This window comes from Haliotis rubra, unplaced genomic scaffold, assembly GCF_003918875.1.
Source record: "Haliotis rubra isolate DU_JTF1 unplaced genomic scaffold, ASM391887v1 Scf962, whole genome shotgun sequence".
NCBI lineage: Eukaryota > Metazoa > Mollusca > Gastropoda > Lepetellida > Haliotidae > Haliotis > Haliotis rubra.
The window spans coordinates 206783-219996 of record NW_025767704.1 but is presented as its reverse complement, the minus strand read 5'-3'; the positions used below and the strand labels follow the sequence as shown (position 1 = coordinate 219996).

At 36.1% G+C, this 13214-nt stretch overlaps 1 protein-coding gene and 1 long non-coding RNA gene across 2 annotated transcripts in view; one reads left to right on the top strand and one right to left on the bottom strand.

Annotated features, from left to right (window-relative positions):
• The window catches only part of LOC124265135, a 154827-nt gene that overhangs the window by 119608 nt on the left and 22005 nt on the right, over positions 1 to 13214 (top strand).
• LOC124265138 lies at positions 3215 to 4357 on the bottom strand. Its single transcript, XR_006895349.1, has 4 exons — positions 4321 to 4357; positions 3641 to 3739; positions 3396 to 3463; positions 3215 to 3233 (listed from the first exon to the last, which is right to left on the bottom strand). It is a non-coding gene; the product is annotated as an uncharacterized LOC124265138 (long non-coding RNA).

Genomic DNA, 13214 nt, shown 5'->3' with positions numbered 1-13214 from the left:
GCCTGCTGTCTTGTTAATTAGCAAGTGAACAGTTAAAACAGCCTCTGGAAGGATAACCCAGTTCCCAGTTTATATGCCTCTTACAACTTCAACTTCTTTATTCTCATAAAACCACCATCGGTGGTACAAGAGCATTTAACTATACAATATTTACAAATGTGTATACATATGGACATGCGTCATGATGATGAGTTATTTATGTAACAATTTATACAAATGAGAGATACTAGAAAAGTGATAGACAGTTGCTAAGTTTAAAATTGACAGGTGATATGACCTTGCTAATAGTTGCTTAGCTTGCTTAGCTTTGATTTTCTGTAAGAATTAAGTGACGTGCATTTAAAAGATAATGAAATTCGTCACCAACTAAGTTGCAATTACATAGTCTACATAATCTTTCTCTCTCGGTATGTTCTGCCATCTGCCAGTTTCGATTGTAAGATTTAAATTTGAGGTTCTAAACTTCAAAATAGGGTCATGTATAGATTTTGGAAATAGAAGGTATTTTTCAAAAGACAGTGGGTTTTTAAATATTGAATATAGAAAACCCTTAGGGCTGGAACGTTTATCTTCTTGCCATCTTAGGATAACTTGATCTGTTAAAATTCGCTTTGCTTTCTAAACGAGGGACATCTTGCATTTGGTTTTGTGGATAAGGTTTTAGTTTCTATGTATGTGTGAACGAGGAACCTGGCATTTTAACCGACTGAACTTAAAGGTCACATGCAACAAAAAATCGAACATAATTAAAACACAGTTTTCACTTATTCATGATATATACAATGCATTGCTGCTTAAGAAAAACAAATAAACAAATTATAAGCCCATAATCGCAAATCAAAAGTGCAATATTTTATACTTCGGTTTACTTCTCTCGAAACGAAGCAGTCAGTGATAGCCGGGATACCGAACCCAGTCTGAGCCAGTGTGCGTGCACTCAACTGTAACGGAGATGATTTTATTGGCTCATTTACCTGTGTTTATGGCCCGATACGCGTTAAGTTCAAATTGCATGTGGTCAGTGATTGAAGATGTGTATTGCATATTGTCATTAGCAGACAGGCAGGCAGGCAGACATATAGGTGTTAATGAAACAGACATTGAGTTTTGTTTGCAATCAATATGTTATTTTATGTAACGAGTACATTATTTACTTCTTTGTGTAGGCCTACATATAATCAGGATATATGCATCTTATTTCAAGCTCCGCGAACCTATTCACTGCGCATGCGTTATGAGAGCAGCGCAGCTGTTGAAACCAGTTTTCCCCCAGTTTCGGGGGAAATTCAGTGAATCGTTTGAACTCCGATTTCGCGGGCTTTTTTTTAATCGCGTTTTTTAACAACTTTATAAGTTGAATTTGCATTTTTTATGATTTGTTTCGGTAACTCCATACCAAAAGGTATCAGAATCTGCAAAGTTGTATTTTACGTTGCATGTGACCTTTAACATTGTTCCATGGTCAATATCGCAATATTGGCGCAATGGTAGTATACAGGAGTTTGTTTCAATTTTTTGATAGCCCCATTATTATGCAAATAAAATTATCAAAAATGAATAAATAATGTCATGCTCTCTCAGAGGGAGGGAACATAGTTTCTATAATGATTCTTATATTTCCTTGTCAAAACAGAATTCACAAATCACAGATATTTTGTGTGGGTTTGTGCGCATAATTTAATATATCATCCAACTTGATAGTAATTAAACAGCAGGCCGGTGGTAACCATAATGACTATATTGTTGGACCATTTGAAGAATGGATTGGAATAGTAACACTTCCATGTTATCATTTGAGCTTCAAAACATTGGATGAAAGAAAAACTATTTAGGATGAAATAGATCAGATCATTATAATGGCATTATATATACATTAAAGCGTCATTTATGCTATTATAATGATCTGATCTATTTCATCCTATATAATATATATATTATAGAAGATATATTATACTATATATTATACACCAGCCACCAGACACGTCAACTTAATTAATTATTGCTGGAACATTGTTAAAAGCGACGTAAACTTTTCTCCACTTATCTAAAACATTCCATACTCAGTGTTGACCCATGACAGATCATTAATCATTCTTGGGATGTTGGTTTTGGACGGTGGTCCACGGACACGCCTTGCCTTTGGGATGGCCCCTTGACCTTGCAACTGTTGAAAAGTTTCATCAGCAAAGCCTCTTTGCTGACATCAGTTCTCGTGACTCGACCTTCGGTCGCACAATAAAATATCTGAAGCCACCTTCGTCAATATCACTTTCTTCCGATGACATGAGTTGAACATTCTTCAAAGCCTCTTCATACTTGGTCTTTTTGTGGCTGGGAGGTCAGCTTTTCGGAATACCCTTCACTCTGTTACGACTCTTCTGAAGAAAAACAAACCAATATGCTCATACTTATATTTCCATATAGGTAAAGTGAGTGTAAAACCAACGTGATAATTGAATTAATGGCTATTCTGATAATCTTATGGTCAGTAATATCGATAGTTGCATGTTTAGTGGATTTGAACACAGTTAATAGTTAATATTTATTGGACATGTTCAGCCTCTAACAAAACTCAATGTTTAACAATACATAATCCCTTGTTAATTGATAAGTGAGTCATTTCAGTTAAGATTCACTAATTGACAAGGCCCTAATCCCTCTGTTGAGTGATGAGTGAGTCATGTCAGTTAAGGTTCATCAATTAACATGTTAATTGATGAGTGAGTCAAGTCAGTTAGGACACCTTGTTGTGTTTTATTTTTACTTACTGTAGATTTTCTGGAGTATTTTCTCATGTCATCATTCCGCTTTGTTCGGCTGCCACATTTCTGTCTTGAGGCCCTTTCCTTCTTTGTCTGTAGACATCTTTTCATAGCAACTGAACAAAAAAATGCAATACAGTGGCAGAAAACGCATGAATATTACATATCTAACGAAGTCATCACAAAATACAATGGTTAAATAAAATCGCCCATGAACATAACAGGTTTTGTACTACGCAACAAAAAATCACTTTCGGAAAGTCAAGAAATGAGTATTATCATTACATTATAGTGGGTCTTGCTTATTTATGGCTGTGCAGTGACGCATGTAAATGCATCATTAACTGATTAAGAACTGTATAGCAAAACTGCAATACCTTTGAAATTCAGGGCGCGGAATAGCAGGGAGTGCTGTCTTAGCAAAGTTCCAAGCATAGTCCACAACTTCCTTTGTTCTGCTCTGCTTCCAACCTGAATTTAAAGTTCTAAATTTATTGTCTTGTGGAAGACAAAGTTATCACCAAGAGTCAAGATTGTCGTAATTCTGCCTGAAGTTGTATTTGTTGAACGGTTTAATGCATTGAAACTCTTGAATTTAGTGTATATATATATATATATATAGTATATTCATACTTGTATTGTGGATTTAGAGCCATCCCTCCAGCAGTCTCTGCATTCTGAAGTGCCTGCCTCACAGTTGCCTGTAAAAGATTTATGGGAAAAATACAACATTCCGATAAATATGACTTGCGTGTCAGCGGCACGATATGGCTGCAATATTGCCGATGTGACAGTAAATATTAACTCACCCAGTGTGTCAGAACACTGAATCGTCTAAAAATCATTACCAAAAGTTACTGAAATGGCAGCAGAAATACCTTTGCATGGTTAGTTGCTTTCTGTTTGTTTCCAGTCACTGGTTCTTGACTATCCCTTCCTCTCTGCAGTCTCTCCAGTTGTTTTTGCATATCTGCAATCTGCAAATGAAATTACTGAAAATGACATACTTTCTTGCAGAGTAACTCTTTGTTTTGACAACTAGTACATTTTCCAAAACTGCCCCCCACGTTCACACCTTGATTACTTCTTTAAGTGGCATTTAGTAGCTGGTATGATGAGGATCAAGAACTTTTATGGATATGACAACTTCTTTGTTGCAGTGGATGCGACGTTTCGGTGTAGATTCTAACACCGTTATCAAGCAAATGATGCACAATGTATGCACAAGGAGAATTATATACATGACGGGTATGTGTTTATACAGTAGAGGAGGTTGATGTGCAGTGTGTTGACATGGGGCTTGTTGTGATAGGAGATGATTGAAGCCAGTGGAGAAAGGTGGGTTATTCTTGATTGTGGGCTTGATTAGTTGATCGTAAGCCGTAGGGATGTAATAACCTTGATCTCTGTTGATTAGTTGATTATTTAAGTAATAGACAGGTGGCTCTCCGGAAGCTTCGTTCAAGTGGAACATACACTCAGATAATGTACAAGTGTATAACCGCAAAAGAAAAAAAAACAAATAACTATAACTCGGTGATTTAGCGCTACACCATACCTGTCGATCTCTCATTGCGACATCTCGTCTCAGGGCAACCAATAGCAATCCACATTTTGTCCTCCATCAGCTTCATCCTCCGTTCCATTATCTGTAGAATATCTTCCGTGTGTTGCTTCTCTGAAACTGTACAATTCAAAGTTATTTGCTGAAGAACTGCCTTGTCGTCCTGATGTCATATACTACCCATCAAAAGTTTTAGACTCAAATAAAGCACTCACTGTATGATATGAATATATGGTTACATCAAAGATGAATTTCTCCAACAACTTTTGGGAACCAACTGCAAACCTTATGCAGATGAATTGCACGAGGATCATGCATCAAATAACTGAAAATCGTGTGCAAATATCGTGCATGAGAACAGCTGCGTTTTGGTGCAAAGTTTTGTTAAAATTCACATGCATCCAAAAAATCAAACATACCGAACCCAGTCAGAGCGGGTGTGATTGCACTCATGTGTAACGGGGTCGTTTTATTGGTTCATTAGCTGATGCACTCATTCGGTTTTGTTTATGGCGTAATAAGCCCGATAGGTGTTAAGTTCAAATTGCATGTTGTCAGTGACATTGAAATTGTGTGTTGCATATTGTCGTGAGCAGACAGGCAGGCAGATTGAGTTTTGTCTGCTTACCACAATCAACATGTTTTTTGTTTATGCAACGAGGATATTATTTACTTGTTTGTATATATATAATCCTGATATGCATCGTGTTTCAAGCTCCGCGAACCTGCTCACTGCGCATGCGTTATGAGCGCAGCTGTTGAAAGCACTTGTTCCCCCAGCGCTAGTGGAAATTTAGTGAATCGTTTGAACTCCGACTTAGCTGGCTTTTTCATCGCATTTTTTCCAACTTTATGAGTTGAATTTGCATTTTGATGACTTGTTTCAGTAATTCCAAAGGTATCAGAATCTGCAAAGTTGTATTTTACGTTGCATGTGACCTTTAAGAATTTCACGGAGTTTCTTCGTTTCTTGAAATCTTGACAATAACCTTTTCGGCATTACAAATTTGTTTTACGATACTTCAGTTCATATGTAAACTGTACCTTCTAAAACGTGGAATATTTTGCAAACTCTATATCAGGACAGTTGACTGAAGTACGTCGCTATTTTTGTTATAGCCCAGCACTTCCCGTAAAATGATAAGATAAAGTATATTGTTATATTAGTAACTAATTTGTATAATCCTGCTATATATAAACGCTACTTACAGCATCTCTTGTCAAGGTTAAACTGATGATCGTCTTCAGTTTCGCAGTCTGTAATTAGAAACATTAGCCTGTGACACACGTAAACATCAAATGCATAACCATCAAAGAAGCCACGTTATATTACAATTACTGGAACTACATTCAGAGGGAACACCCATTGAAACATCGGAGAGAAAGTACCTGATAACAGGAATGAAGCTGCTGCATTTGCACAGGCCGTTGCCGTAGGAGTAGACGTGAACGGCACCGCTGCTCGCTGTTGTCTGATTTTCATTCTTGTCGCTCGCGGACGTGATTGGTGACCGGATTTCTGAAAATTCAGTTGCATTCTTATACAACATTTTGAACCATGATAATGAAATAAACAATGGATATTGGTCATACCTTCACAAGTCTTTCATCGACTCAGATAGAAAAAGTGAACACGTTTGCTGTTGTCTGGACAGAGAAGTCGGAATATATGTTTCCCTTTATTTCAGGACATTAAGATTATCATTAGTTGAGATAGAATGAGGTTTGATTTCACTGACAGTAAGTACAGTAAGTAATACATGGTAGAAGTAGCATTTGACCATGTTAAGAATATGCAGTTGTGACACCGTAATTACCTGGTTGCCTTTGGCAGAGTCTGTCGTACTAGTTTGGTCTGTGTCTATTTGGTATTCCTCCCTTGAACACAAACATAGCATACAAGATAATGTACTGTCTCCGATTCAAAATAGGGATAGGACATATTTTGAAATATCAATTCGACATACAGATCTTTGGTTTACCGTTCTGGCCACTGTACAGTCCCACAGAAAAAATAGCCGGTGTTAATTAGGGAGTATATTCAACCTGCTATCCTGACAAGCCCCAGGAGAACTTTTTATGTCATCCATTAAAAGGTTTGAACAGCCAATTAGTCGGTCTGTTACTTTTGTTTTCAAATTGTGATTCAATATACTAAATAGTCATTATTTGGTATGGTAGTCTTGAGTGTAACATTTCTCAACAACTGTACTGTTGAAGGAGCACATTGCATCATCAGGATTGCCTTACTGATATCTTGTGTAATCAATAATATACTTACCTGAGCTGATAGCGTCTTCTAAAGAGATATCGCTGACAGACATTCTTGACGGCTTCGTAGATGCAAAATCTCAAATTTACGATAGCACAAAATTCAGTATATTGATGTGCGATAATGGACTGCATTTTCCTATCGGGTGTTCATATATATATTCAGAACTATGAGTTCATCCAATTACATATGAGTTGCTCCTCCCATCTGCAGCTTCTCCAACTTTCTGCTGGTTTCATCTGGCTTTGAATAACCTGTTACTGTATTTCGAAACAGTCCGGATGTCACTAATTAAAACCCTCTTCTCATGATTCTTAAATTTATTAGCATACACACCTTGTGAACGCATCTCAAATCTTAACGAATGTCCGTACTTGTATTTGTTGGAAGAAATACAATGGGCAGTGCATACAACAATTTGTGGAGCAAGTAAAGAAATATATGTCATACAAATGGTATCGTTGTTTGCCAGTCAGGCACGTTGTTTATTTAAGGGTATGTCATGGATTATGAGGCTTGGTCCACTGGGCTTGTTTGATTGTTTATACCAATATCGCACGGCCTTCACAACTGAGGGAATGTTTTTGTTTTAGTAATTATATTGCAGTTCTCCATACAACTCCAAACATCTCCATGTATTCAGGGGTGGGGGCTTTTGTTTGTTTTATTATTATTCATAAAAAATGAATTTGAACAATTTTTACACTTTATATGAACACCGGTCCCAACACAATTTGTAATACATAATTCAATTGAAGCATGTGGCGTCATATGAACTATCATATGAATGGCATATCAAATACAACAATCATTAAATAAACGTAAATACAGAGTTTCACTTTTGGATGTCCGACATGCCATATCTGACTTCCAACTTCTAATAACAAGCCACAGGGACATTGATTATTGTGACATACACAGTTATGTATGTTATGTTTTATGTATTATTAGTAATTTATCGATTTATGCATGTTTAACATAAAAGGACAAATGAGAGTCCACTTGTGACATTGTTGGCTTGGACATCTCCTCTTTCACTCCGGTGTCCTCTCACTAAGTCAGATTCTCTGTAAAACTGGTCTCATAGTTTGTTTCCAACAAAAGCTCAATTAGTGAGATTCGTGAAATTTCTATTAAAGTTATATGTATCATTTGCTTGCTTATGTTATGCTTATCTTCCAAATGTATGCCTGTCTGTGGAATCATCTGTGACTTTGTGTCCTGGTTTCTATGGAAATTAATTTGATATAAAATGAAACATGTAACATGATTCTTGTAAATGGTCACATTAATTTAGTTACACTGTGATTTATTAAAAAGGAAATTCATTTGAGTATTTGTCAAACCTAGCATCTTTTGACAACACAACAAATCTACTGTTAAAGTGCATGAGATTTCGTGAATACACCGTTGCATAACACCGTTAATGAACACAAATGTTTGCGACAGGTGTTAATTGGAGAATGTACACTATTTCCCTGTTTGTAAAAGCAACTGTAATGAGATTGGGGTTATTACCTTCAAAGTCTTATGATAAAAAAGGCTAGTGTGTGTTTTAACAGGTACATGATTGAGTTGAAATTTGATGTTTCATGACATAATATATTTGGTGTTGCCACCATGAACTCATTAAGCCAGAGAGTCGCTTCACTGCTCCAACACCTGGAGCCCCCTCACTGATTGCCTGGCTCGCTGTGGTGAGACTAATTAGTGTTCTACACACCTAGGGGATTAAACAGGAAACTGTCTAGTCATTCAAACAAGTCTTGATTGTTCAACTGTGTCGTAAAGGTATATGTTGAAAGATAGCAGGTGTGCTGTCATATATTGCAACGTTATATGTAATTTTATTGCAAGTTTCTCCCGTAGACCTTTGGCGAATCGAACATTTATGTGTAATTAACATTTGTGTGTATTTCTTTGTATGTAAGACACGAGACATACATAAACAAACTGTCTCTCTCATACCTTTGCGTGAGGTTTAATTTTACAAAACATCTATTAATATTGCATATATCTCAAGGACAGTACCAATATGAATATGAAGTAAGATGGAACAGATTCATACTTTGTCACTTTGTTTCATCACTGCAACCATATATTACCATGCATATACATTTTCCTTTGTCTTGACTTGATACGGTGTCCTCTCACTTAGCCAGATTCTGTAAAACTGGTCTCTCACAAAGCCAGAGTGGGGTTTGGCTGACTGAGTTAGAGTTCTGATAACACTTCGTCCATATGAGTTATAGTTTGTTTTAACAAAATGCTCAGTTAGTGATATTTGTGGTTCATGAAATGTGTTTAAGGGAGATACATGTACACTGATATGTATTATTGATGCTCAGTATGGTATTACCCAGATGATGTCATGTACTTTTGTAATCGTGTTAATCGCATAAATGTTATTTTGTCTGGAGACACATAAATATATATGTTAAAACCAAATTTTGATTTTACAATTATTACAAAACGCACACTCGCATATTTCTTTAATCTTGTCACACTGTAGATATAATATAGACTATAGCCCTTGAACAAAGGCTCACGCTTCGGTGGCTAGTGCTAATTACCTGGCTCGCATCTCTCACCTAGCCATAGTGCAATGTTGTTTCAACAAGACCTTTTAGGTGGGACTCTGGCTAAGTCAGAGTGAACGCTTGATACAAAGCGTCATGTGATGGGATTGGATCACGTTCCTGAAAGACTCCTTACTATCTCAATTGCTCATTACAGTGGTTGATCATTTGTTATGTATGACCAATCGTTTTATGATATACCTGTCACATAGGAAGGACAGGTGACAGGTGATGGACGTGGCCTAAATTTCTGAAGGGAACATTTGGTGACTCAGCAGAATGAACAGAGATTGGTTATATCGTTAACCAATGGGTAGGTTGTGTTTCGGCTGTTTCGAATGTTTGAACTGTCGTGTATAGTTTGTGTATTGTAAACATACAGTCAGTTATTATAATGATGTATGAAACATACAACAAAACAGGAATGGGTGGACTCTTTGGCAAGTCAGATCTCAGATATCGAACAAAGGTTTGTTAGTATCTTTAGATAAGTAAACCAATTATCGATTGAAATAATTAAACCATTGAACAGAGATATTATTTATTATTATGTATTATATATATGTGATATGTATATATTCTGTGTAAACAACTTTTACTCGAATATTCAATTGCTAACGGCTGAAGGGATAGTGTAAATCCAGCAAGGGCCATGCAGGAAGCAAATGAACTGTAAGTCCTCATGGTCCCAAGTATGGTGTTATATCTACAGTTGTTGGTAATCTATAGCCGGTTTCTATATTGTATTATCATATATGGGTAAAATATTCTAGACTGAACTGCACACGCTCCTACCCCCAAACCGAGAAGCATCGTGATTTAGGTTATTTCTATAATTAGCACAATATAATAGGCTAATAGGTATTTTACATACAATAATTACACATAATAATAAACCTATATCTTTAAAACAATAATAATGATAATGTTGAAGTTTGTTGCCATTTGCACAAACATATATCTTAGATATATGAACTAAACCTGGTGATAAGTCTTACACTCGAGTACTAGTGTGACAGACAAGCCCATGCACAAAACATTCTTGAAATGTGTCCTCACCGTCAATAGTCATATTTACATTTTTGCATGTGGCCGGTCATCAATTTCAGCCTTCCTGGCATGTACCACACAGTCTCTGACCACAAACCCAAATTAGCCCACAGTCTTAAAACAACATTTCATGGTTAGTTGACTGTTTTTTACGCAATGATACACCACTAAAAATGTCCACCTCTTGTGGCAGGTGCTAATTAGAGGGTACCAATTAAATGTATATTCTACCACAATAAGCCCATTATTCCCTGACAAAGGTTCACTTTCATGACATGTAATAAACCTTGTCCTGGCAGACAGAGGGCTTATAATTAATCCATGATGTAAAGTAGGTCTATGTAATTCGTGTTTATACAAATTGGGAAAAATATTTCGCTTTGTGGATAACAAGTAAAATATACATTTAAAACGGTATTTTGGAAAATTGTACCTTTACTTGGGGCAAATATAACAGACAATATACATTTTGACACTGACAATAAGAAAGATGAAGATGAGTGAAGTTATACTAATATAAAGGATTGGTTCCTAGTTGAAGGACGAGTAGAAAACACCTATTTTAAACATGATCACAACTTTCAAAAAGAAGTATCTCTTCACGTGTCAGATGCAGTTACATTAATATAAAGCACAAATAGATAGCTCAAAGATGGCATATTCATGCAATCGCCATGAATAAATTTTGTCAAATGCAAAATGCATTATGTAGATCAACAGTAAGAACTATAACAGAACAAAATATGTATGATATCGTTAAACGTACACGCTCATGGGGATCCTTTGAAGGAGGAACTGAACGAAGCAGCAGTAAAATCCTTCCTATATATCCAAAAGATTTCCAAGGCTTTGGATAGCTCATATTTCCAATTTTGGAAATGTTTGGATATATGATATTTCCAAATTGGAAATGTTTGGATATGACCATTTTTTTTCTAGTGTCTATCACCATTACTAGCATATCTATCACCATTTCTAGCCTATCATCATTACTAGCCTATCTATCACCATTTCTAGCCTATCTATCACCATTACTAACCTATTTATGACCATTACTACCCTATCTATCACCATTCCTAGCCTATCTATCACCATTACTACCCTATCATCAATACTAGCCTATATATCATCAATACTAGCCTATCTATCACCATTTCTAGCCTATCATCCTTACTAGCCTATCTATCATCATTACTAGCCTATCTATCACCATTACTAGCCTATCATCATTACTAGCCTATCTATCATCATTACTAGCCTATCTATCACCATTACTAGCCTATATATCACCATTTCTAGCCTATCATCATTACTAGCCTTTCTATCACCATTCCTAGCCTATCTATCACCATTACTACCCTATCATCATTACTAGCCTATATATCATCAATACTAGCCTATCTATCACCATTTCTAGCCTATCATCCTTACTAGCCTATCTATCATCATTACTAGCCTATCTATCACCATTACTAGCCTATCATCATTACTAGCCTATCTATCATCATTACTAGCCTATCTATCACCATTACTAGCCTATATATCACCATTTCTAGCCTATCATCATTACTAGCCTTTCTATCACCATTCCTAGCCTATCTATCACCATTACTACCCTATCATCATTACTAGCCTATATATCATCAATACTAGCCTATCTATCACCATTTCTAGCCTATCATCCTTACTAGCCTATATATCATCAATACTAGCCTATCTATCACCATTTCTAGCCTATCATCCTTACTAGCCTATCTATCATCATAACTAGCCTATCTATCACCATTACTAGCCTATCATCATTACTAGCCTATCACCATTACTAGCCTATCATCATTACTAGCCTATCTTTCATCATTACTAGCCTATCTATCATCATTACTAGCATATCATCATTTCTAGCCTATCTATCACCATTACTAGTCTATTTCTAGCCTATCATCATTACTAGCCTATCTATCATCATTACTCGCCTATCTATCATCATTACTAGCCTATCTATCACCATTACTAGCCTATTATCATTACTAGCCTATCTATCATCATTACTAGCCTATCTATCACCATTACTAGCCTATATATCACCATTTCTAGCCTATCATCATTACTAGCCTTTCTATCACCATTCCTAGCCTATCTATCACCATTACTACCCTATCATTATTACTAGCCTATCACCATTACTAGCCTATCATCATTACTAGCCTATCTATCACCATTACTAGCCTATTTATCATCATTACTAGCCTATCTATCACCATTACTAGCCGATCTATCATCATTACTAGCATATCATCATTACTAACCTAACATCATTACTAACCTATCATCATTACTAGCCTATCTATCATCATTACTAGCATATCATCATTACTAGCCTATCTATCACCATTACTAGCCTATCATTATTACTAGCCTATCACCATTTCTAGCCTATCATCATTACTAGCCTATCTATCACCATTACTAGCCTATCTACCATCGTTTCTAGCCTATCTATCATCAATACTAGCCTATCTATCAGCATTACTAGCCTATCATCATTACTAGCCTATCTTTCATCATTACTAGCCTATCTATCATCATTACTAGCATATCATCAATACTAGCCTATCTATCACCATTACTAGTCTATTTCTAGCCTATCATCATTACTAGCCTATCTATCATCATTACTAGCCTATCTATCATCATTACTAGCCTATATATCACCATTTCTAGCCTATCATCATTCCTAGCCTTTCTATCACCATTCCTAGCCTATCTATCACCATTACTACCCTATCATTATTACTAGCCTATCACCATTTCTAGCCCAGCATCATTACTAGCCTATCTATCACCATTACTAGCCTATTTATCATCATTAGTAGCCTATCTATCACCATTACTAGCCGATCTATCATCATTACTAGCATATCATCATTAATAGCATATCATCATTACTAGCCTATCTATCATCATTACTAGCATATCATCATTACTAG